The sequence below is a fragment of the Mobula birostris genome, chromosome X (genome assembly GCF_030028105.1).
Source record: "Mobula birostris isolate sMobBir1 chromosome X, sMobBir1.hap1, whole genome shotgun sequence".
Lineage (NCBI taxonomy): Eukaryota > Metazoa > Chordata > Chondrichthyes > Myliobatiformes > Myliobatidae > Mobula > Mobula birostris.
Window position 1 is genome coordinate 1,605,748 of NC_092402.1, and position 24,867 is coordinate 1,630,614.

The following is a 24,867-nucleotide window of genomic DNA, read 5'->3' on the forward strand; positions in this document are numbered from 1 at the left end:
TTACAAGCGACTGGGAGAGTGTTTGATATTAGTGACAAAGAACAAGGAGAGTGTTTGATGTCAGTGAGAGTGAACTGGGAGATAGTTTGATATCACTGAGAGGGAACAGGGAGTGTTTGAGATCAGTAACAGGGATCTGGGGGAGAGTTTGATATCAGTGACAGGGAACTGGGAGACTATTTGATAACGGTAACTGGAAACTAGCTGAGTGTTTGATGTCATTAATCTTGAACTGGGAGACTATTCGATATCAGTAACAGGGAACTGGGAGAATGTTTGATACTAGTAACAGGGAACTGGGAGTTTGTTCGATACCAGTAACAGGGTACTGGGAGAGTTTGCGATATCAGTTACAATGGACTGAGAGAGTGTTTGATAACAGCAATAGGGAACTGGGAGAGTGATCAACAACAGTTACAAGGAATGGGGAGAGTGTTCGATTATCAGTAACAGGAAACTGGTAGAGTGCTCGATAACATTAACAGGGATCTGGGAGTGTGTTCGATAACAGTAACCGGGAACTGCGAGTGTAATTGATATCAGTAACAGGGTACTGGGAGAGTGTTGTATATCAGTAACAAGGAGCTGGGAGAGTGTTCAATAACGGTAACAGGGAACTGGTAGAGTGTTCGATAACAGCAACAGGCAACTGGGTGAGTGTTCGATAACTGGAACAGGGAACTGGGAGAGTCTTTGATCACAGTAACGGAACTCGGAGAGGGATCGACAACAGTTGCTAGGAACTGGGAGCGTGTTCGATATCAGTAGGAGGGATCTGGGAGTGTGTTCGATAACAGTAACAGGGAACTGCGAGTGTAGTTGATATCAGAAACAGGGAACTGGGAGAGTGTTGTAAATCAGTAACAAGGAGCTGGGAGCCAGTTCGATAACAGTAACAGGGAACTGCGAGTGTAATTGATATTAGTAACAGGGAACGGGGAGAGTGAGCGAGAACAGTTACTAGTGACTGGGAGAGTGTTTGATATCAGTGACAAAGAACTAGGAGAGTGTTTGATGTCAGTGACAGGGAACTGGGAGATAGTTTGATATCACTGACAGGGAACGGAGCGTGTTTGAGATCAGTAACAGGGATCTGGGGGAGAGCTTGATATCAGTGACAGGGAACTGGGAGACTATTTGATAACAGTAACAGGAAACTAGGTGAGTGTTTGATGTCGTTAACCGTGAACTGGGTGACTATTCGATATCAGTAACAGGGAACTGGGAGAATGTTTGATAATAGTAACAGGGAACTGGGAGAGTGTTTGATATCTGTAACAGGGTACTGGGAGAGTTTGCGATATCTGTTACAGCGGACTGAGAGAGTGTTTGATAACAGCAACAGGGAACTGGGAGAGTGATCGACAACAGTTCCAAGGAACTGGGAGAGTGTTCGATATCAGTAACAGGAAGCTGATAGAGTGCTCGATAACAGTAACAGGGATCTGGGAGTGTGTTCGATAGCAGTAACAGGGAACTGTGAGTGTGTTTGATATCAGTAACAGGGAACTGGGAGAGTGTTCGATAACGGTAGCAGGGAACTGGGAGAGTGTTCGTTAACAGTAACAGGGAACTGGGAGTGTGTTTGATATCAGTAACACGGAACTGGGAGAGTGCTTGATTTCAGTAACAGGGAACTGGGAGCTTGTTCGACATTAGTAGCAGGGAACTGGAAGAGTGTTTGATAACTGTAACAGGGAACTGGGAGAGTGATCGACAACAGTTACAAGCGACTGGGAGAGTGTTTGATATTAGTGACAAAGAGCGAGGAGAGTGTTTGATGTCAGTGAGAGTGAACTGGGAGATAGTTAGATAGCACTGACAGGGGACTGAGAGTGTTTGTGATCAGTAACAGTGATCTGGGGGAGAGTTTGATATCAGTGACAGGGAACTGGGAGACTATTTGAAAACAGTAACAGGGAACTGGGAGAGTGTTCGTTAACAGTAACAGGGAATTGGGAGTGTGTTTGATATTAGTAACAGGGAACTTGGAGAGCGTTTGATATCAGTGACAGTGAACTGGGAGAGTGTTTGATATCAGTGACAGGTAACTGGGAGAGTGTTTGATATCAATGACAGGGAACAGGGGTAGTTTTTGATCACAGTAACGGTGAAGTGGGAGTGTGTTTGATATCAGTACCAGGGAACTGAGAGAACGTCTGATCACAGTGACAGTGAACTGGTAGAGTGTCAGTAAAATGGATTTGGGGGAGAGTTTGATATCAGTGACAAGGAATTGGGAGACTGTTTGATAAGAGTAACAGGGAACATGGCGAGTGTTGTATATCAGTAACAATGAGCTGGGAGAGCGTTTGATAACAGCAACAGGGAACTGGGATAGTGTTCGATATCAGTAACAGGAAACTAGGAGAGTTTTCGATAACAGTGACAGGAAACTGGGAGGGTGTTTGATATTAGTAACAATGAACTGGGTGAGTGCTCGATAACAGTAACAGGGAACTGTGAGAGTGGTCGATAACAGTAAGAGGGAACTGTGAGTGTGTTTGATATCTGTAACAGGGAGAAGGGAGAGTGTTCGATATCAGTAACAGTAAACTGGGAGAGTGTTCGATAACAGTGATAGAGAAATGGTAGAGTGTTTGATATCAGTAACAGGGAACTGGGAGTGTGTTTGATATCAGTAACAGGAAACTGGGAGAGTGTTCGATAACAGTAGCAGGGAACTGGGAGAGTCTTCGTTAACAGTAACAGGGAATTGGGAGTGTGTTTGATATCAGTGCAAGGTAACTGGGAGAGTGTTTGATATCAATGACAGGGAACAGGGGTAGTATTCGATCACAGTAACAGTGAAATGGGAGTGTGTTTGATATCAGTACCAGGGAACTGAGAGAGCTTCTCATCACATGACAGTGAAGTGGGAGAGTGTCCGATATCAGTAAAATAGATCTGGAGGAGACAATGAACTGGGAGAGTGTCTGATATTTGTAACAGGGAACAGGGAGAGTGTTCGATAACACTAACAGGGAACTGGGAGAGTATTTGATATCAGTAAAAGCGAACTGGAAGAGTGTTTGATAACACTGATATGGAAATGGGAGAATATTCGAATACAGTAAAAGGGAACTGTTCGTGTGTTTGATATCAGTAACAGGGAACTGGGAGAGTGTTTGATAACAGTAGCAGGGAACTGAGAGTGTGTTTGATATCAGTAACAAAAAACTGGGAGAGTGTTGATAACAGTAGCAGGGAACTGGGAGAGTGTTTGTTAACAGTAACAAGGAACTGGGAGTGTGTTTGATATCAGTTACAGGGAACTGGGAGTGTGTTTGATATCAGTAACGGAACTGGGAGTGTGTTTGATATCAGTAACACGGAACTGGGAGAGTGCTTGATTTCAGTAACAGGGAACTGGGAGATTGTTCGACATTAGTAGCAGGGAACTGGAAGAGTGTTTGATAACTGTAACAGAGAACTGGGAGAGTGATCGACAGCAGTTACAATCGACTGGGAGAATGTTTGATATTAGTGACAAAGAAAAAGGGGCGTGCTTGATGTCAGTGAGAGTGAACTGGGAGATACTTTGATATCACTGACAGGGAACGGAGAGTGTTTGAGATCAGTAACAGGGATCTGGGGGAAAGTTTGATATCAGTGACAGGGAACTGGGAGACTATTTGATAACAGTAACAGGAAAGTAGGTGAGTGTTTGATGTCGTTAATCGCGAACTGCGAGACTATTCGATATCATTAACAGTAAACTGGGAGAATGTTTGATAATAGTAACAGGGAACTGGGACAGTGTTCGATACCAGGAACAGGGTACTGGGAGAGTTTGCGATATCAGTTACAGGGGACTGAGAGAGTGTTTGATAACAGTAATAGGGAACTGGGAGAGTGTTGTATATCAGTAACAAGGAGCTGGGAGAGTGTTCGATAACAGTAACAGGGAACTGGCAGAGTGTTCGATAACAGCAACAGGGAACTGGGAGAGTGTTTGATCACAGAAACAGGGAACTCGGAAAGGGATCGACAACAGTTGCAAGGAACTGGGAGCGTGTTCGATATCAGTAACAGGAAACTGGTAGCGTGTTCTATAACAGTAAGAGGGATCTGGGAGTGTGTTCGCTAACAGTAACAGGGAACTGCAAGTGTAATTGATATCAGTAACAGGGAACTGGGAGAGTGTTGTATATCAGTAACAAGGAGCTGGGAGACAGTTTGATAACAGTAAAAGGGAACTGGAAGAGTGTTTGATAACTGTAACAGGGAACTGGCAGAGTGATCAACAACAGTTACAAGTGACTGGGAGAGTGTTTGATATTAGTGACAAAGAACGAGGAGAGTGTTTGATGTCAGTGAGAGTGAGCTGGGAGATAGTTTGATATCACTAACAGGGAACGGAGAGTGTTTGACATCAGTAACAGGGATCTGGGGGAGAGTTTGATATCAGTGACAGGGAACTGAGAGAGTGTTCGATAACAATGACAGGGAACTGGGAGAATGTTTGATATCTGTAACAGGGAAGAGGGAGAGTGTTTGATATCAGTGACAGGGAACTGGGAGAGTGTTCGATATCAGTGACAATGAACTAGGAGAAACTTTGATGTCGATGATAGTGAACTGGGAGAGTGTTTGATATCAGTAACAGGTAACTGGAGGAGTATTCGATATCAGTGACAGGGAACAGGGGGAGTATTCGATAACAGTAACAGTGAAATGGGAGTGTGTTTGATATCAGTACCAGGGAACTGAGAGAGTGTCTTATCACATGACAGTGAACTGGGAGAGTGTCCGATATCAGTAAAATGGATTTGGGGGAGAGTTTAATATCAGTCACAAGGAATTGGGAAACTGTTTGATAAGAGTAACAGGGAACTGGGCGAGTGTTGTATATCAGTAACAAGGAGCTGGGAGAGCGTTTGATTACAGTAACAGGGAACTGGGAGGGTGTTTGATATCAGTAACAATGAACTGGGTGAGCGCTCGATAACAGTAACAGGGAACTGTGAGTGTGGTCGATAACAGTAAGAGGGAACTGGGAGCGTGTTTGATATCAGTAACAGGAAACTGGGAAAGTGTTCGATAACAGTTACAGGGAACTGGGAGTGTGTTTGATATCAGTAACAGGGAAGTGAGAGAGTGTTTGATTTCAGTAACACGGAACTGGGAGAGTGCTTGATTTCAGTAACAGGGAACTGGGAGCTTGTTCGACATTAGTACCAGGGAACTGGAAGAGTGTTTGATTACTGTAACAGGGAACTGGGAGAGTTATCGACAACAGTTACTACCGACTGGGAGAGTGTTTGATATCAGTGACAAAGTACTAGGAGAGTGTTTGATGTCAGTGAGAATGAACTGGGAGATAGTTTGATATCACTGACAGGGAACGGGGAATGTTTGAGATCAGTAACAGGGATCTGGGGGAGAGCTTGATATCAGTGACAGGGAACTGGGAGACTATTTGATAACAGTAACAGGAAAATAGGTGAGTGTTTGATGTCGTTAATCGTGAACTGGGAGACTATTCGATATCAGTAACAGGGAACTGGGAGAATGTTTGATAATAGTAACAGGGAACTGGGAGAGTGTTCGACACCAGTAACAGGGTGCTGGGAGAGTTTGCGATATCAGTTACACGGGACTGAGAGAGTGTTTGTTAACAGTAACAGGGAACTGGGAGAGTGTTGTATATCAGTAACAAGGAGCTGGGAGAGTGTTCGATAACAGTAACAGGGAACTGGGAGAGTAATCGACAACAGTTACAAGTGACTGGGAGAGTGTTTGATATTAGTGACAAAGAACGAGGAGAGTGTTTGATGTCAGTGAGAGTGAGCTGGGAGATAGTTTGATATCACTAACAGGGAACGGAGAGTGTTTGACATCAGTAACAGGGATCTGGGGGAGAGTTTGATATCAGTGACAGGGAACTGAGAGAGTGTTCGATAACAATGACAGGGAACTGGGAGAATGTCTGATATCTGTAACAGGGAAGAGGGAGAGTGTTTGATATCAGTGACAGGGAACTGGGAGAGTGTTCGATATCAGTGACAATGAACTAGGAGAAACTTTGATGTCGATGATAGTGAACTGGGAGAGTGTTTGATATCAGTAACAGGTAACTGGAGGAGTATTCGATATCAGTGACAGGGAACAGGGGGAGTATTCGATAACAGTAACAGTGAAATGAGAGTGTGTTTGATATCAGTACCAGGGAACTGAGAGAGTGTCTTATCACATGACAGTGAACTGGGAGAGTGTCCGATATCAGTAAAATGGATTTGGGGGAGAGTTTAATATCAGTCACAAGGAATTGGGAAACTGTTTGATAAGAGTAACAGGGAACTGGGCGAGTGTTGTATATCAGTAACAAGGAGCTGGGAGAGCGTTTGATTACAGTAACAGGGAACTGGGAGGGTGTTTGATATCAGTAACAATGAACTGGGTGAGTGCTCGATAACAGTAACAGGGAACTGTGAGTGTGGTCGATAACAGTAAGAGGGAACTGGGAGCGTGTTTGATATCAGTAACAGGAAACTGGGAAAGTGTTCGATAACAGTTACAGGGAACTGGGAGTGTGTTTGATATCAGTAACAGGGAAGTGAGAGAGTGTTTGATTTCAGTAACACGGAACTGGGAGAGTGCTTGATTTCAGTAACAGGGAACTGGGAGCTTGTTCGACATTAGTACCAGGGAACTGGAAGAGTGTTTGATTACTGTAACAGGGAACTGGGAGAGTTATCGACAACAGTTACTACTGACTGGGAGAGTGTTTGATATCAGTGACAAAGTACTAGGAGAGTGTTTGATGTCAGTGAGAATGAACTGGGAGATAGTTTGATATCACTGACAGGGAACGGGGAATGTTTGAGATCAGTAACAGGGATCTGGGGGAGAGCTTGATATCAGTGACAGGGAACTGGGAGACTATTTGATAACAGTAACAGGAAAATAGGTGAGTGTTTGATGTCGTTAATCGTGAACTGGGAGACTATTCGATATCAGTAACAGGGAACTGGGAGAATGTTTGATAATAGTAACAGGGAACTGGGAGAGTGTTCGACACCAGTAACAGGGTGCTGGGAGAGTTTGCGATATCAGTTACACGGGACTGAGAGAGTGTTTGTTAACAGTAACAGGGAACTGGGAGAGTGTTGTATATCAGTAACAAGGAGCTGGGAGAGTGTTCGATAACAGTAACAGGGAACTGGGAGAGTAATCGACAACAGTTACAAGTGACTGGGAGAGTGTTTGATATTAGTGACAAAGAACAAGGAGAGTGTTTGATGTCAGTGAGAGTGAACTGGGAGATAGTTTGATATCACTGACAGGGAACGGAGAGTGTTTGACATCAGTAACAGGGATTTGGGGGAGAGTTTGATATCAGTGACAGGGAACTGGGAGACTATTTGATATCAGTAACAGGGAACTGGGAGAGTGTTCGATAACAATGACAGGGAACTGGGAGAATGTCTGATATCTGTAACAGGGAAGAGGGAGAGTGTTTGATATCAGTGACAGGGAACTGGGAAGGTGTTCGATATCAGTGACAATGAACTAGGAGAAACTTTGATGTCAGTGATAGTGAACTGGGAGAGTGTTTGATATCAGGAACAGGTAACTGGAAGAGTATTCGATATCAGTGACAGGGAACAGGGGGAGTATTCGATAACAGTAACAGTGAAATGGGAGTGTATTTGATATCAGTACCAGGGAACTGAGAGAGTGTCTGATCACATGACAATGAACTGGGAGAGTGTCCAATATCAGTAAAATGGATTTGGGGGAGAGTTTGATATCAGTGACAAGGAATTGGGAAACTGTTTGGTAAGAGTAACAGGGAACTGGGCGAGTGTTGTATATCAGTAACAAGGAGCTGGGAGAGCATTTGATAACAGTAACAGGGAACCGGGAGGGTGTTTGATATCAGTAACAATGAACTGGGTGAGTGCTCGATAACAGTAACCGGGAACTGTGAGTGTGGTCGATAACAGTAAGAGGGAACTGGGAGCGTGTCTGATATCAGTAACAGGAAACTGGGAAAGTGTTCGATAGCAGTAGCAGGGAACAGGGAGAGTGTTCGTTAACAGTAACAGGGAACTGGGAGAGCTATCGACAACAGTTACTACCGACTGGGAGAGTGTTTGATATCAGTGACAAAGTACTCGGAGAGTGTTTGATGTCAGTGAGAATGAACTGGGAGATAGTTTGATATCACTGACAGGGAACGGGGAATGTTTGAGATCAGTAACAGGGATCTGGGGCAGAGTTTGATATCAGTGACAGGGAACTGGGAGACTATTTGATAACAGTAACAGGAAACTAGGTGAGTGTTTGATGTCGTTAATCGTGAGCTGGGAGACTATTTGATATCAGTAACAGGGAACTGGGAGAATGCTTGCTAATAGTAACAGGGAACTGGGAGGCTGTTCGATACCAGTAACAAGGTGCTGGGAGAGTTTGCGATATCAGTTACACGGGATTGAGAGAGTGTTTGTTAACAGTAACAGGGAACTGGGAGAGTGTTGTATATCAGTAACAAGGAGCTGGGAGAGTGTTCGATAACAGTAACAGGGAACTGCAAGTGTAATTGATATCACTAACAGGGAACTGGGAGAGTGTTGTATATCAGTAACAAGGAGCTGGGAGAGTGTTCGATAACAGTAACAGGGAACTGCAAGTGTAATTGATATCAGTAACAGGGAACTGGGAGAGTGTTGTATATCAGTAACAAGGAGCTGGGAGAGTGTTCGATAACAGTAACAGGGAACTGCAAGTGTAATTGATATCAGTAACAGGGAACTGGGAGAGTGTTGTATATCAGTAACAAGGAGCTGGGAGAGTGTTCGATAACAGTAATAGGGAACTGGCAGAGTGTTCGATAACAGCAACAGGCAACTGGGTGAGTTTTCAATAACAGTAAGAGGGATCTGGGAGTGTGTTCGCTAACAGTAACGGAACTGCAAGTGTAATTGATATCAGTAACAGGGAACTGGGAGAGTGTTGTATATCAGTAACAAGGAGCTGGGAGACGGTTTGATAACAGTAAAAGGGAATTGGGAGAGTGTTTGATATCAGTAACAATGAACTGGGAGTGTGTTTGATATTTGTAACGGAACAGGGAGAGTGTTGAATATCAGTAACAGAAAACTCGGAGAGTGATCGATAGCAGTGACAGGGAACTGGAAGAGTATCTGATAACAGTAAAATGGATCTGTGGGAGGGTTTGATATCAGTGACAGGGAACTGGGAGAGTGTTTGATAACAGTAACAGGGAACGAGGGGTGTGTTTGATGTCAGTAAGAGGGAACTGGGAGAGTGTTTGATATCAGTAACAGCGAACTGGGGGAGTGTTCGATAACACTGATATGGGAATGGGAGAGTGTTCGATTACAGTAAAACGGAACTGTTCGTGTGTTTGATAACAGTAACAGGGAACTGGGAGTGTGTTTGATATCAGTTACAGGAAACTGGGAGAGTGATGGATAACGGTAGCAGGGAACTGGGATAGTGTTCGTTAACAGTAACAGGGAACTGGGAGTGTACTTGATATCAGTAACACGGAACTGGGAGAGTCTTTGATTTCAGTAACAACGAACTGGGAGCTTGTTCGACATTAATAGCAGGGAACTGGAAGAGTGTTTGATAACTGTAACAGGGAACTGGGAGAGTAATCGACAACAGTTACAAGTGACTGGGAGAGTGTTTGATATTAGTGACAAAGAACAAGGAGAGTGTTTGATGTCAGTGAGAGTGAACTGGGAGATAGTTTGATATCACTGACAGGGAACGGAGAGTGTTTGAGATCAGTAACAGGGATCTGGGTGAGAGTTTGATATCAGTGACAGGGAACTGGGAGACTATTTGATAACAGTAACAGGAAACTAGGTGAGTGTTTGATGTCGTTAATCGTGAACTGGGAGACTATTCGATATCAGTAACAGGGAACTGGGAGAGTGTTCGATAACAATGACAGGGAACTGGGAGAATGTCTGATATCTGTAACAGGGAAGAGGGAGAGTGTTTGATATCAGTGACAGGGAACTGGGAAGGTGTTCGATATCAGTGACAATGAACTAGGAGAAACTTTGATGTCAGTGATAGTGAACTGGGAGAGTGTTTGATATCAGTAACAGGTAACTGGAAGAGTATTCGAGATCAGTGACAGGGAACAGGGGGAGTATTCGATAACAGTAACAGTGAAATGGGAGTGTGTTTGATATCAGTACCAGGGAACTGAGAGGGTGTCTGATCACATGACAATGAACTGGGAGAGTGTCCGATATCAGTAAAATGGATTTGGGGGAGAGTTTGATATCAGTGACAAGAAATTGGGAAACTGTTTGGTAAGAGTAACAGGGAACTGGGCGAGTGTTGTATATCAGTAACAAAGAGCTGGGAGAGCATTTGATAACAGTAACAGGGAACTGGGAGGGTGTTTGATATCAGTAACAATGAACTGGGTGAGTGTTCAATAACAGCAACAGGGAACTGGAAGAGTGTTTGATCACAGAAACAGGGAACTCGGAGAGGGATCGACAACAGTTGCAAGGAACTGGGAGCGTGTTCGATATCAGTAACAGGAAACTGGTAGAGTTTTCGATTAACAGTAAGAGGGATCTGGGAGTGTGTTCGCTAACAGTAACAGAGAACTGCAAGTGTAATTGATATCAGTAACAGGGAACTGGGAGAGTGTTTCATATCAGTAACAATCAACTGGGAATGTGTTTAATATCTGTAACAGGGAACAGGGAGAGTGTTCAATATCAGCAACAGGAAACTCGGAGAGTGATCGATAACAGTGACAGGGAACTGGGAGAGTATCTGATAACAGTAAAATCGATCTGTGGGAGGGTTTGATATCAGTGACAGGGAACTGGGAGAGTGTTTGTTAACAGTAACAGGGAACGAGGGGTGTGTTTGATATCAGTAAGAAGAACTGGGAGAGTGTTTGATATCAGTAACAGTGAACTGGGGGAGTGTTTGATAACACTGATATGGGAATGGGAGAGTGTTCGATTACAGTAAAACGGAACTGTTCGTGTGTTTGATAACAGTAACAGGGAACTGGGAGTGTGTTTGATATCAGTTACAGGAAACTGGGAGAGTGATGGATAACGGTAGCAGGGAACTGGGAGAGTGTTCGTTAACAGTAACAGGGAACTGGGAGTGTGTTTGATATCAGTAACACGGAACTGGGAGAGTGCTTGATTTCAGTAACAGGGAACTGGGAGCTCGTTCGACATTAGTAGCAGGGAACTGGAAGAGTGTTTGATAACTGTAACAGGGAACTGGGAGAGTAATCGACAACAGTTACAAGTGACTGGGAGAGTGTTTGATATTAGTGACAAAGAACAAGGAGAGTGTTTGATGTCAGTGAGAGTGAACTGGGAGATAGTTTGATATCACTAACAGGGAACGGAGAGTGTTTGAGATCAGTAACAGGGATCTGGGGGAGAGTTTGATATCAGTGACAGGGAACTGGGAGACTATTTGATAACAGTAACAGGGAACTGGGCGAGTGTTGTATATCAGTAACAAAGAGCTGGGAGAGCGTTTGATAACAGTGACAGGGAACTGGGAGTGTGTTTGATATCAGTAACACGGAACTGGGAGAGTGCTTGATTTCAGTAACAGGGAACTGGGAGCTCGTTCGACATTAGTAGCAGGGAACTGGAAGAGTGTTTGATAACTGTAACAGGGAACTGGGAGAGTAATCGACAACAGTTACAAGTGACTGGGAGAGTGTTTGATATTAGTGACAAAGAACAAGGAGAGTGTTTGATGTCAGTGAGAGTGAACTGGGAGATAGTTTGATATCACTAACAGGGAACGGAGAGTGTTTGACATCAGTAACAGGGATCTGGGGGAGAGTTTGATATCAGTGACAGGGAACTGGGAGACTATTTGATAACAGTAACAGGGAACTGGGCGAGTGTTGTATATCAGTAACAAAGAGCTGGGAGAGCGTTTGATGACAGTAACAGGGAACTGGGAGTGTGTTTGATATCAGTAACACGGAACTGGGAGAGTGCTTGATTTCAGTAACAGGGAACTGGGAGCTCGTTCGACATTAGTAGCAGGGAACTGGAAGAGTGTTTGATAACTGTAACAGGGAACTGGGAGAGTAATCGACAACAGTTACAAGTGACTGGGAGAGTGTTTGATATTAGTGACAAAGAACAAGGAGAGTGTTTGATGTCAGTGAGAGTGAACTGGGAGATAGTTTGATATCACTAACAGGGAACGGAGAGTGTTTGACATCAGTAACAGGGATCTGGGGGAGAGTTTGATATCAGTGACAGGGAACTGGGAGACTATTTGATAACAGTAACAGGGAACTGGGCGAGTGTTGTATATCAGTAACAAAGAGCTGGGAGAGCGTTTGATAACAGTAACAGGGAACTGGGAGGGTGTTTGATATCAGTAACAATGAACTGGGTGAGTGCTCGATAACAGTAACAGGGAACTGTGAGTGTGGTCGATAACAGTAAGAGGGAACTGGGAGCGTGTCTGATATCAGTAACAGGAAACTGGGAAAGTGTTCGATAGCAGTAGCAGGGAACAGGGAGAGTGTTCGTTAACAGTAACAGGGAACTGGGAGTGTGTTTGATATGAGTAACAGGGAAGTGGGAGAGTGTTTGATTTCAGTAACAGGGAACTGGGAGAGCTATCGACAACAGTTACTACCGACTGGGAGAGTGTTTGATATCAGTGACAAAGTACTCGGAGAGTGTGTGATGTCAGTGAGAATGAACTGGGAGATAGTTTGATATCACTGACAGGGAACAGGGAATGTTTGAGATCAGTAACGGTGATCTGGGGGAGAGTTTGATATCAGTGACAGGGAACTGGGAGACTATTTGATAACAGTAACAGGAAACTAGGTGAGTGTTTGATGTCGTTAATCGTGAACTGGGAGACTATTCGATATCAGTAACAGGGAATTGGGAGAATGTTTGATATTAGTAACAGGGAACTGGGAGAGTGTTTGATACCAGTAACAGGGTACTGGGAGAGTTTGCGATATCAGTTAAACGGGACTGAGAGAGTGATTGTCAACAGTAACAGGGAACTGGGAGAGTGTTGTATATCAGTAACAAGTAGCTGGGAGAGTGTTCGATAACAGAAATAGGGAACTGGCAGAGTGTTCGATAACAGCAACAGGCAACTGGGTGAGTTTTCGATAATAGTAAGAGGGATCTGGGAGTGTGTTCGCTAACAGTAACGGAACTGCAAGTGTAATTGATATCAGTAACAGGGAACTGGGAGAGTGTTGTATATGAGTAACAAGGAGCTGGGAGACAGTTTGATAACAGTAAAAGGGAATTGGGAGAGTGTTTGATATCAGTAACAATGAACTGGGAGTGTGTTTGATATTTGTAACAGGGAACAGGGAGAGTGTTCAATATCAGTAACAGGAAACTCGGAGAGTGATCGATAGCAGTGACAGGGAACTGGGAGAGTATCTGATAACAGTAAAATGGATCTGTGGGAGGGTTTGATATCAGTGACAGGGAGCTGGGAGAGTGTTTGATAACAGTAACAGGGAATGAGGGGTGTGTTTGATGTCGTTAATCGTGAACTGGGAGACTATTCGATATCAGTAACAGGGAATTGGGAGAATGTTTGATATTAGTAACAGGGAACTGGGAGAGTGTTTGATACCAGTAACAGGGTACTGGGAGAGTTTGCGATATCAGTTAAACGGGACTGAGAGAGTGATTGTTAACAGTAACAGGGAACTGGGAGAGTGTTGTATATCAGTAACAAGTAGCTGGGAGAATGTTCGATAACAGAAATAGGGAACTGGCAGAGTGTTCGATAACAGCAACAGGCAACTGGGTGAGTTTTCGATAATAGTAAGAGGGATCTGGGAGTGTGTTCGCTAACAGTAACGGAACTGCAAGTGTAATTGATATCAGTAACAGGGAACTGGGAGAGTGTTGTATATGAGTAACAAGGAGCTGGGAGACAGTTTGATAACAGTAAAAGGGAATTTGGAGAGTGTTTGATATCAGTAACAATGAACTGGGAGTGTGTTTGATATTTGTAACAGGGAACAGGGAGAGTGTTCAATATCAGTAACAGGAAACTCGGAGAGTGATCGATAGCAGTGACAGGGAACTGGGAGAGTATCTGATAACAGTAAAATGGATCTGTGGGAGGGTTTGATATCAGTGACAGGGAACTGGGAGAGTGTTTGATAACAGTAACAGGGAACGAGGGGTGTGTTTGATGTCAGTAAGAGGGAACTGGGAGAGTGTTTGATATCAGTAACAGCGAACTGGGGGAGTGTTTGATAACACTGATATGGGAATGGGAGAGTGTTCGATTACAGTAAAACGGAACTGTTCGTGTGTTTGATAACAGTAACAGGGAACTGGGAGTGTGTTTGATATCAGTTACAGGAAACTGGGAGAGTGTTCGATAACGGTAGTAGGGAACTGGGAGAGTGTTCGTTAACAGTAACAGGGAACTGGGAGTGTGCTTGATATCAGTAACACGGAACTGGGAGAGTGCTTGATTTCAGTAACAGGGAACTGGGAGCTTGTTCGACATTAGTAGCAGGGAACTGGAAGAGTATTTGATAACTGTAACAGGGAACTGGGAGAGTAATCGACAACAGTTACAAGCGACTGGGAGAGTGTTTGATATTAGTGACAAAGAACAAGGAGAGTGTTTGATGTCAGTGAGAGTGAACTGGGAGATAGTTTGATATCACTGACAGGGAACGGAGAGTGTTTGAGATCAGTAACAGGGATCTGGGTGAGAGTTTGATATCAGTGACAGGGAACTGGGAGACTATTTGATAACAGTAACAGGAAACTAGGTGAGTGTTTGATGTCGTTAATCGTGAACTGGGAGACTATTCGATATCAGTAACAGGGAACTGGGAGAATTTTTGATATTAGTAACAGGGAAATGGGAGAGTGTTCGATACCAGTAACAGGGTACTGGGAGAGTTTGCGATATCAGTTACACGGGACTGAGAGAGTGTTTGTTAACAGTAACAGGGAACTGGGAGAGTGTTGTATATCAGTAACAAGGAGCTGGGAGAGTGTTCAATAACAGTAACAGGGAACTGCAAGTGTAATTGATATCACTAACAGGGAACTGGGAGAGTGTTGTATATCAGTAACATGGAGCTGGGAGAGTGTTCGCTAACAGTAACGGAACTGCAAGTGTAATTGATATCAGTAACAGTGAACTGAGAGAGTGTTGTATATCAGTAACAAGGAGCTGGGAGACATTTTGATAACAGTAAAAGGGAATTGGGAGAGTGTTTGATATCAGTAACAATGAACTGGGAGTGTGTTTGATATTTGTAACAGGGAACAGGGAGAGTGTTCAATATCAGTAACAGGAAACTCAGAGAGTGATCGATAACATTGTCAGGGAACTGGGAGAGTATCTGATAATAGTAAAATGGATCTGTGGGAGGGTTTGATATCAGTGACAGGGAACTGGGAGAGTGTTTGATAACAGTAGCAGGGAACGAGGGGTGTGTTTGATGTCAGTAAGAGGGAACTGGGAGAGTGTTTGATATCAGTAACAGAGAACTGGGGGAGTGTTTGATAACACTGATATTGGAATGGGAGAGTGTTCGATTACTGTAAAACGGAACTGTTCGTGTGTTTGATAACAGTAACAGGGAACTGGGGGTGGGTTTGATATCAGTTACAGGAAACTGGGAGAGTGTTTGATAATGGTAGCAGGGAACTGGGAGAGTGTTCGTTAACAGTAACAGGGAACTGGGAGTGTGCTTGATATCAGTAACACGGAACTGGGAGAGTGCTTGATTTCAGTAACGGGGAACTGGGAGCTTGTTCGACATTAGTAGCAGGGAACTGGAAGAGTGTTTGATAACTGTAACAGGGAACTGGGAGAGTAATCGACAACAGTTACAAGCGACTGGGAGAGTGTTTGATATCAGTGACAAAGAACAAGGAGAGTGTTTGATGTCAGTGAGAGTGAACTGGGAGGTAGTTTGATATCAGTGACAGGGAACGGAGAGTGTTTGAGGTCAGTAACAGGGATCTGGGGGAGAGTTTGATATCAGTGACAGGGAACTGGGAGACTATTTGATAACAGTAATAGGAAACTGGGTGAGTGTTTGATGTTGTTAACCGTGAACTGGGAGACCATTCAATATCAGTAACAGCGAACTGGGAGAATGTTTGATAATAGAAACAGGGAACTGGGAGAGTGTTCGATAACAGAAACAGGGATCTGGGAGTGTGTTCGATAACAGTAACAGGAAACTGCGAGTGTGATTGATATCAGTAACAAGGAGCTGGGAGTGAGTTTGATAACAGTAACAGGGAACTTGGAGAGTGATTGACAACTGTTACAAGGAACTGGGAGAGTGTTTGATATCAGTTACAGTGAACTGGGAGATTGTTTGATATCAGTAACAGGGAACAGGGAGAGTGTTTGATAACAGTAACAGGAACCGGGAGAGTGTTTGATAACAGTAACAGGAACGGGGAGAGTGTTCGATTACAGTGACAGGGAACTGGGAGGGTGTTTGATATCAGTAACAGGGAACAGGGAGAGTCTTTGATATCAGAGACAGTGAGCTGGGAGAGTGTTTGATATCAGTAACAGGTAACTGTGAGAGTGTTCGATATCAGTGACAGGGAGTGAGGAGAGTATTCGATAACAGTAACAGTGAAATGGGAATGTGTTTGATATCAGTACCAGGGAACTGAGAGAGCGTCTGATCACAGTGACAGGGAACTGGGGGACTCTTTGATAACAGAATCAGATAACTACGTGTGTGTTTCATATCCGTAACAGGGAACTGTGAGAGTGTTGTATACCAGTAAGAGGGAGCTGGGAGAGTGTTTCATAACACTAACAGGGAACTGGGAGAGTGTTCGATATCAGTAACAGCTAAGTGAGAGAGTGTTTGATAACACTGATACGGAAATGGGAGAATGTTCGATGACAGTAACGGAATTGGCAGAGTGTTCGATAACAGCAACAGGCAACTGGTAAAGTGTTCGATAATAGTAACAGGGATCTAGGAGTGTGTTCGATAACGGTAACAGGGAACTGCGAGTGTGATTGATATTGGTAACAGGGAACTGGGAGAGTGTTGTATATCAGTAACAAGGAGCTGGGAGACAGTTTGATAACAGTAACAGGGAACTTGAAGAGTGATCGACATCTGTTATAAGGAACTGGGAGAGTGTTTGATATCAGTGACAGTAAACTGGGAGATCATCTGATCACATGACAGGGAACTGGGCGAGTGTTTGATATCGGTAACAATGAACTGGCAGAGTGTCTGATATCAGTAACGGAACAGGGAGAGTGTCTGATATCAGTAAAAGAAACTGGGAGAGTGTTCGATCACAGTGACAGGGAACTGGGAGGGTGTTTGATATCAGTGACAATGAACTAGGAGAGTCTCTGATGTCAGAGACAGTGAACTAGGAGAGTGTTTGATATCAGCAATAGGGAACTGGGAGAGTGTTCGATTACAGTAACAGGGAATTGGCAGAGTGTTCGATAACAGCAACAGGCAACTGGGAAAGTGTTTGATAACAGTAACAGGGAACTGCAGGAGTGATCGAACACAGTTACAAGGAACTGGGAGAGTGTTCGATATCAGTAACAGGTAACTGGTAGAGTGTTTGATAACAGTAACAGGGATCTGGGAGTGTGTTCGATAACGGTAACGGAACTGCGAGTGTGATTGATATCAGTAACAGGGAACTGGGAGAGTGTTGTATATCAGTAACAAGGAGCTGGGAGACAGTTTGATAACAGTAACAGGGAACTGGGAGTGTGTTTGATATCAGTAACAGGGAAGTGGGAGAGTGTTTCATTTCAGTAACAGGGAACTGGGAGCTTGTTCGACATTAGTACCAGGGAACTGGAAGAGTGTTTGATTACGGTAACAGGGAACTGGGAGAGTTATTGACAACAGTTGCTAGCGACTGGGAGAGTGTTTGATATCAGTGACAAAGAACTAGGACAGTGTTTGATGTCAGTGACCATGAACTGGGAGATAGTTTGATATCACTGACAGGGAACAGAGGGTGTTTGAGATCAGTAACAGGGATCTGGGGGAGAGTTTGATATCAGTGACAGGGAGCTGGGAGACTATTTGATAACAGTAATAGGAAACTGGGTGAGTGTTTGATATCAGTAACAGCGAACTGGGAGTGTGTTTGATAACAGTAACAAGGAACTGGGAGGGTGCTTCATATCAGTAACAGGGAACTGGGAGAGTGTTCGACATCAGTAACAGGGAAAAGGAGAGTTTTTGATATCAGTTACTGGGTACTGAGAGAGTGTTCGATGACAGTAACAGGGAACTGGGAGTGTGTACAAAAACGGTAACAGGGAACTGCGAGTGTGTTTGATATCAGTAACAGGGAACTGGGAGAGTGTTCGATAACAGTAACAGGGAACTGGAAGACTGTTTGATAACTGTAACAGCGACCTGGGAGATTGATCGATTACAGTTACAAGTGACTGGGAGAGTGTATGATATCAGTGTCAATGAACTAGGAGAGTGTTTGAGGTCAGTAACAGGGTACTGGGCGATGATTTGATCTCGTGAAGCAGGAACTGGGAGACTATTCGGTATCAGTAACAGGGATCTGGGGGAATGTTTGATATCAGTAACAGGGAACTGGGAAAGTTTTCGATATCAGTTACAGGGTACTGGGAGTGTGTTCGATAACTGTAACAAGGAACTGGGTGTGTGGTTGATATCAGTGGCAGGAAACTGGGAGACTGTTTGATAACAGTAACAGGTAACTGGGAGAATGTTTGATAACAGTGACATGGAAAAGGGAGAGAGTTCGATTCCAGTAAAAGGGAACTGGGAGTGTGTTCGATATCAGTAACAGGGAACTGAGAGTCTGATGATAACAGCGACATGCAACTGGGAGAGTTTTCCACACCAGTAACAGAGAACTGGTAGAGTGTTTGATATCAGTAACAGGCAACTGGGAGAGTGATCGATATCAGTAACATAGAACTGGGAGTGTGTTTGACAACAGCGACATGGAACTGGAAGAGTATTCGATAACAGTAACAGGGAACTATGAGAGTGTTCGACATCAGTAACAAGGAACTAGGAGAGTGTTCGACATCAGTAACATGGAACTGGGAGAGTGTTTGATAACAATAACAGGGAACTGGGAGAGTGATTGACAACTGTAACAAGAAACTGGCAGAGTGTTTGATATCAGTGGCTGTGAACTGGGAGAGTGTTCGTTAACAGTAACAGGGAACTGGGAGTGTTTTTGATATCAGTAACACGGAACTGGGAGAGTGCTTGATTTCAGTAACAGGGAACTGGGAGCTTGTTCGACATTAGTAGCAGGGAACTGGAAGAGTGTTTGATAACTGTAACAGGGAACTGGGAGAGTAATCGACAACAGTTACAAGCGACTGGGAGAGTGTTTGATATTAGTGACAAAGAACAAGGAGAGTGTTTGATGTCAGTGAGAGTGAACTGGGAGATAGTTTGATATCACTGACAGGGAACGGAGAGTGTTTGAGATCAGTAACAGGGATCTGGGGGAGAGTTTGATATCAGTGACAGGGAACTGGGAGACTATTTGATAACAGTAACAGGAAACTAGGTGAGTGTTTGATGTCATTAATCGTGAACTGGGAGACTATTCGATATCAGTAACAGGGAACTGGGAGAGTGTTCGATAACAATGATAGGGAACTGGGAGAATGTCTGATATCTGTAACAGGGAAGAGGGAGAGTGGTTGATATCAGTGACAGGGAACTGGGAAGGTGTTCGATATCAGTGACAATGAACTAGGAGAAACTTTGATGTCAGTGATAGTGAACTGGGAGAGTGTTTGATATCAGTAACAGGTAATTGGAAGAGTATTCCATATCAGTGACAGGGAACAGGGGGAGTATTCGATAACAGTAACAGTGAAATGGGAGTGTGTTTGATATCAGTACCAGGGAACTGACAGAGTGTCTGATCACATGACAATGAACTGGGAGAGTGTCCGATATCAGTAAAATGGATTTGGGGGAGAGTTTGATATCAGTGACAAGGAATTGGGAAACTGTTTGGTAAGAGTAACAGGGAACTGGGCGAGTGTTGTATATCAGTAACAAGGAGCTGGGAGAGCGTTTGATAACAGTAACAGGGAACTGGGAGGGTGTTTGATATCAGTAACAATGAACTGGGTGAGTGCTCGATAACAGTAACAGGGAACTGTGAGTGTGGTCGATAACAGTAAGAGGGAACTGGGAGCGTGTCTGATATCAGTAACAGGAAACTGGGAAAGTGTTCGATAGCAGTAGCAGGGAACAGGGAGAGTGTTCGTTAACAGTAACAGGGAACTGGGAGTGTGTTTGATATCAGTAACAGGGAAGTGGGAGAGTGTTTGATTTCAGTAACAGGGAACTGGGAGAGCTATCGACAACAGTTACTACCGACTGGGAGAGTGTTTGATATCAGTGACAAAGTACTCGGAGAGTGTTTGATGTCAGTGAGAATGAACTGGGAGATAGTTTGATATCACTGACAGGGAACGGGGAATGTTTGAGATCAGTAACAGGGATCTGGGGGAGAGTTTGATATCAGTGACAGGGAACTGGGAGACTATTTGATAACAGTAACAGGAAACTAGGTGAGTGTTTGATGTCGTTAATTGTGAGCTGGGAGACTATTCGATATCAGTAACAGGGAACTGGGAGAATGTTTGCTAATTGTAACAGGGAACTGGGAGGCTGTTCGATACCAGTAACAGGGTACTGGGAGAGTTTGCGATATCAGTTACACGGGACTGAGAGAGTGTTTGTTAACAGTAACAGGGAACTGGGAGAGTGTTGTATATCAGTAACAAGGAGCTGGGAGAGTGTTCGATAACAGTAACAGGGAACTGCAAGTGTAATTGATATCACTAACAGGGAACTGGGAGAGTGTTGTATATCAGTAACAAGGAACTGGGAGAGTGTTCGATAACAGTAACAGGGAACTGCAAGTGTAATTGATATCAGTAACAGGGAACTGGGAGAGTGTTGTATATCAGTAACAAGGAGCTGGGAGAGTGTTCGATAACAGTAATAGGGAACTGGCAGAGTGTTCGATAACAGCAACAGGCAACTGGGTGAGTTTTCAATAACAGTAAGAGGGATCTGGGAGTGTGTTCGCTAACAGTAACGGAACTGCAAGTGTAATTGATATCAGTAACAGGGAACTGGGAGAGTGTTGTATATCAGTAACAAGGAGCTGGGAAACGGTTTGATAACAGGAAAAGGCAATTGGGAGAGTGTTTGATATCAGTAACAATGAACTGGGAGTGTGTTTGATATTTGTAACAGGGAACAGGGAGAGTGTTGAATATCAGTAACAGGAAACTCGGAGAGTGATCGATAGCAGTGACAGGGAACTGGGAGAGTATCTGATAACAGTAAAATGGATCTGTGGGAGGGTTTGATGTCAGTAAGAGGGAACTGGGAGAGTGTTTGATATCAGTAACAGCGAACTGGGGGAGTGTTTGATAACACTGATATGGGAATGGGAGAGTGTTCGATTACGGTAAAACGGAACTGTTCGTGTGTTTGATAACAGTAACAGGGAACTGGGAGTGTGTTTGATATCAGTTACAGGAAACTGGGAGAGTGTTCGATAACGGTAGCAGGGAACTGGGAGAGTGTTCGTTAACAGTAACAGGGAACTCGGGGTGTGCTTGATATCAGTAACACGGAACTGGGAGAGTGTTTGATTTCAGTAACAGGGAACGGGGAGCTTGTTCGACATTAGTAGCAGGGAACTGGAAGAGTGTTTGATAACTGTAACAGGGAACTGGGAGAGTAATCGACAACAGTTACAAGCGACTGGGAGAGTGTTTGATATTAGTGACAAAGAACAAGGAGAGTGTTTGATGTCAGTGAGAGTGAACTGGGTGATAGTTTGATATCACTGACAGGGAAAGGAGAGTGTTTGAGATCAGTAACAGGGATCTGGGGGAGAGTTTGATATCAGTGACAAGGAACAGGGGGAGTATTCGATAACAGTAACAGTGAAATGGGAGTGTGTTTGATATCAGTACCAGGGAACTGAGAGAGTGTCTTATCACATGACAGTGAACTAGGAGAGTGTCTGATATCAGTAAAATGGATTTGGGGGAGAGTTTGATATCAGTGACAAGGAATTGGGAAACTGTTTGATAAGAGTAACAGGGAACTGGGCGAGTGCTGTATATCAGTAACAAGGAGCTGGGAGAGCGTTTGATAACAGTAGCAGGGATCTGGGAGTGTGTTCGATAACAGTAACAGAGAACCACGAGTGTAATTGATATCAGTAACAGGGAAATGAGAGAGTGTTGTATATCAGTAGCAAGGAGCTGGGAGAGTGTTCGGTAACAGTAACAGGGAACTGGCAGAGTGTTCGATAACAGCAACAGGCAACTGGGTGAGTGTTCGATAACAGCAACAGGGAACTGGAGGAGTGTTTGATCAGAGAAACAGGGAACTTGGAGAGAGATCGACAACAGTTGCAAGGAACTGGGAGCGTGTTCGATATCAGTAACAGGAAACTGGTAGAGTTTTCGATTAACAGTAAGAGGGATCTGGGAGTGTGTTCGCTAACAGTAACAGGGAACTGCAAGTGTAATTGGTATCAGTAACAGGGAACTGGGAGAGTGTTTGATATCAGTAACAATCAACTGGGAATGTGTTTAATATCTGTAACAGGGAACAGGGAGAGTGTTTAATATCAGCAACAGGAAACTCGGAGAGTGATCGATAACAGTGACAGGGAACTGGGAGAGTATCTGATAACAGTAAAATGGATCTGTGGGAGGGTTTGATATCAGTGACAGGGAACTGGGAGAGTGTTTGATATCAGTAACAGTGAACTGGGGGAGTGTTTGATATCAGTAAGAGTGAACTGGGAGAGTGTTTGATATCAGTAACAGTGAACTGGGGGAGTGTTTGATAACAGTAACAGGGAACTGGGGGTGTGTTTGATGTCAGTAAGAGGGAACTGGGAGAGTGTTTGATATCAGTAACAGTGAACTGGGGGAGTGTTTGATAACACTGATATGGGAATGGAAGAGTGTTCGATTACAGTAAAACGGAACTGTTCGTGTGTTTGATAACAGTAACAGGGAACTGGGAGTGTGTTTGATATCAGTTACAGGAAACTGGGAGAGTGTTGGATAACGGTAGCAGGGAACTGGGAGAGTGTTCGTTAACAGTAACAGGGAACTGGGAGTGTGCTTGATATCAGTAACACGGAACTGGGAGAGTGCTTGATTTCAGTAACAGGGAACTGGGAGCTCGTTCGACATTAGTAGCAGGGAACTGGAAGAGTGTTTGATAACTGTAACAGGGAACTGGGAGAGTGATCGACAACAGTTACAAGCGACTGGGAGAGTGTTTGATATTAGTGACAAAGAACAAGGAGAGTGTTTGATGTCAGTGAGAATGAACTGGGAGATAGTTTGATATCACTGGCAGGGAACGGAGAGTGTTTGAGATCAGTAACAGGGATCTGGGGCAGAGTTTGATATCAGTGACAGGGAACTGGGGGACTATTTGATAACAGTAACAGGAAACTAGGTGAGTGTTTGATGTCGTTAATCGTGAACTGGGAGACTATTCGATATCAGTAACAGGGAACTGGGAGAGTGTTCGATAACAATGACAGGGAACTGGGAGAATGTCTGATATCTGTAACAGGGAAGAGGGAGAGTGTTTGATATCAGTGACAGGGAACTGGACGAGTATTCGAGATCAGTGACAGGGAACAGGGGGAGTATTCGATAACAGTAACAGTGAAATGGGAGTGTGTTTGATATCAGTACCAGGGAACTGAGAGAGTGTCTGATCACATGACAGTGAACTGGGAGAGTGTCCGATATCAGTAAAATGGATTTGGGGGAGAGTTTGATATCAGTGACAAGGAATTGGGAAACTGTTTGGTAAGAGTAACAGGGAACTGGGCGAGTGTTGTATATCAGTAACAAGGAGCTGGGAGAGCGTTTGATAACAGTAACAGGGAACTGGGAGGGTGTTTGATATCAGTAACAATGAACTGGGTGAGTGCTCGATAACAGTAACAGGGAACTGTGAGTGTGGTCGATAACAGTAAGAGGGAACTGGGAGCGTGTCTGATATCAGTAACAGGAAACTGGGAAAGTATTCGATAGCAGTAGCAGGGAACAGGGAGAGTGTTCGTTAACAGTAACAGGGAACTGGGAGTGTGTTTGATATCAGTAACAGGGAAGTGGGAGAGTGTTTGATTTCAGTAACAGGGAACTGGGAGAGCTATCAACAACAGTTACTACCGACTGGGAGAGTGTTTGATATCAGTGACAAAGTACTCGGAGAGTGTTTGATATCAGTGAGAATGAACTGGGAGATAGTTTGATATCACTGACAGGGAACGGGGAGTGTTTGAGATCAGTAACAGGGATCTGGGGGAGAGTTTGATATCAGTGACAGGGAACTGGGAGACTATTTGATAACAGTAACAGGAAACTAGATGAGTGTTTGATGTCGTTAATCGTGAACTGGGAGACTATTCGATATCAGTAACAGGGAACTGGGAGAATGTTTGCTAATAGTAACAGGGAACTGGGAGGCTGTTCGATACCAGTAACAGGGCACTGGGAGAGTTTGCGATATCAGTTACACGGGACTGAGAGAGTGTTCGTTAACAGTAACAGGGAACTGGGAGTGTGTTTGATATCAGTTACAGGAAACTGGGAGAGTGTTCGATAACGGTATTAGGGAACTGGGAGAGTGTTCGTTAACAGTAACAGGGAACTGGGAGTGTGCTTGATATCAGTAACACGGAACTGGGAGAGTGCTTGATTTCAGTAACAGGGAACTGGGAGCTTGTTCGACATTAGTAGCAGGGAACTGGAAGAGTATTTGATAACTGTAACAGGGAA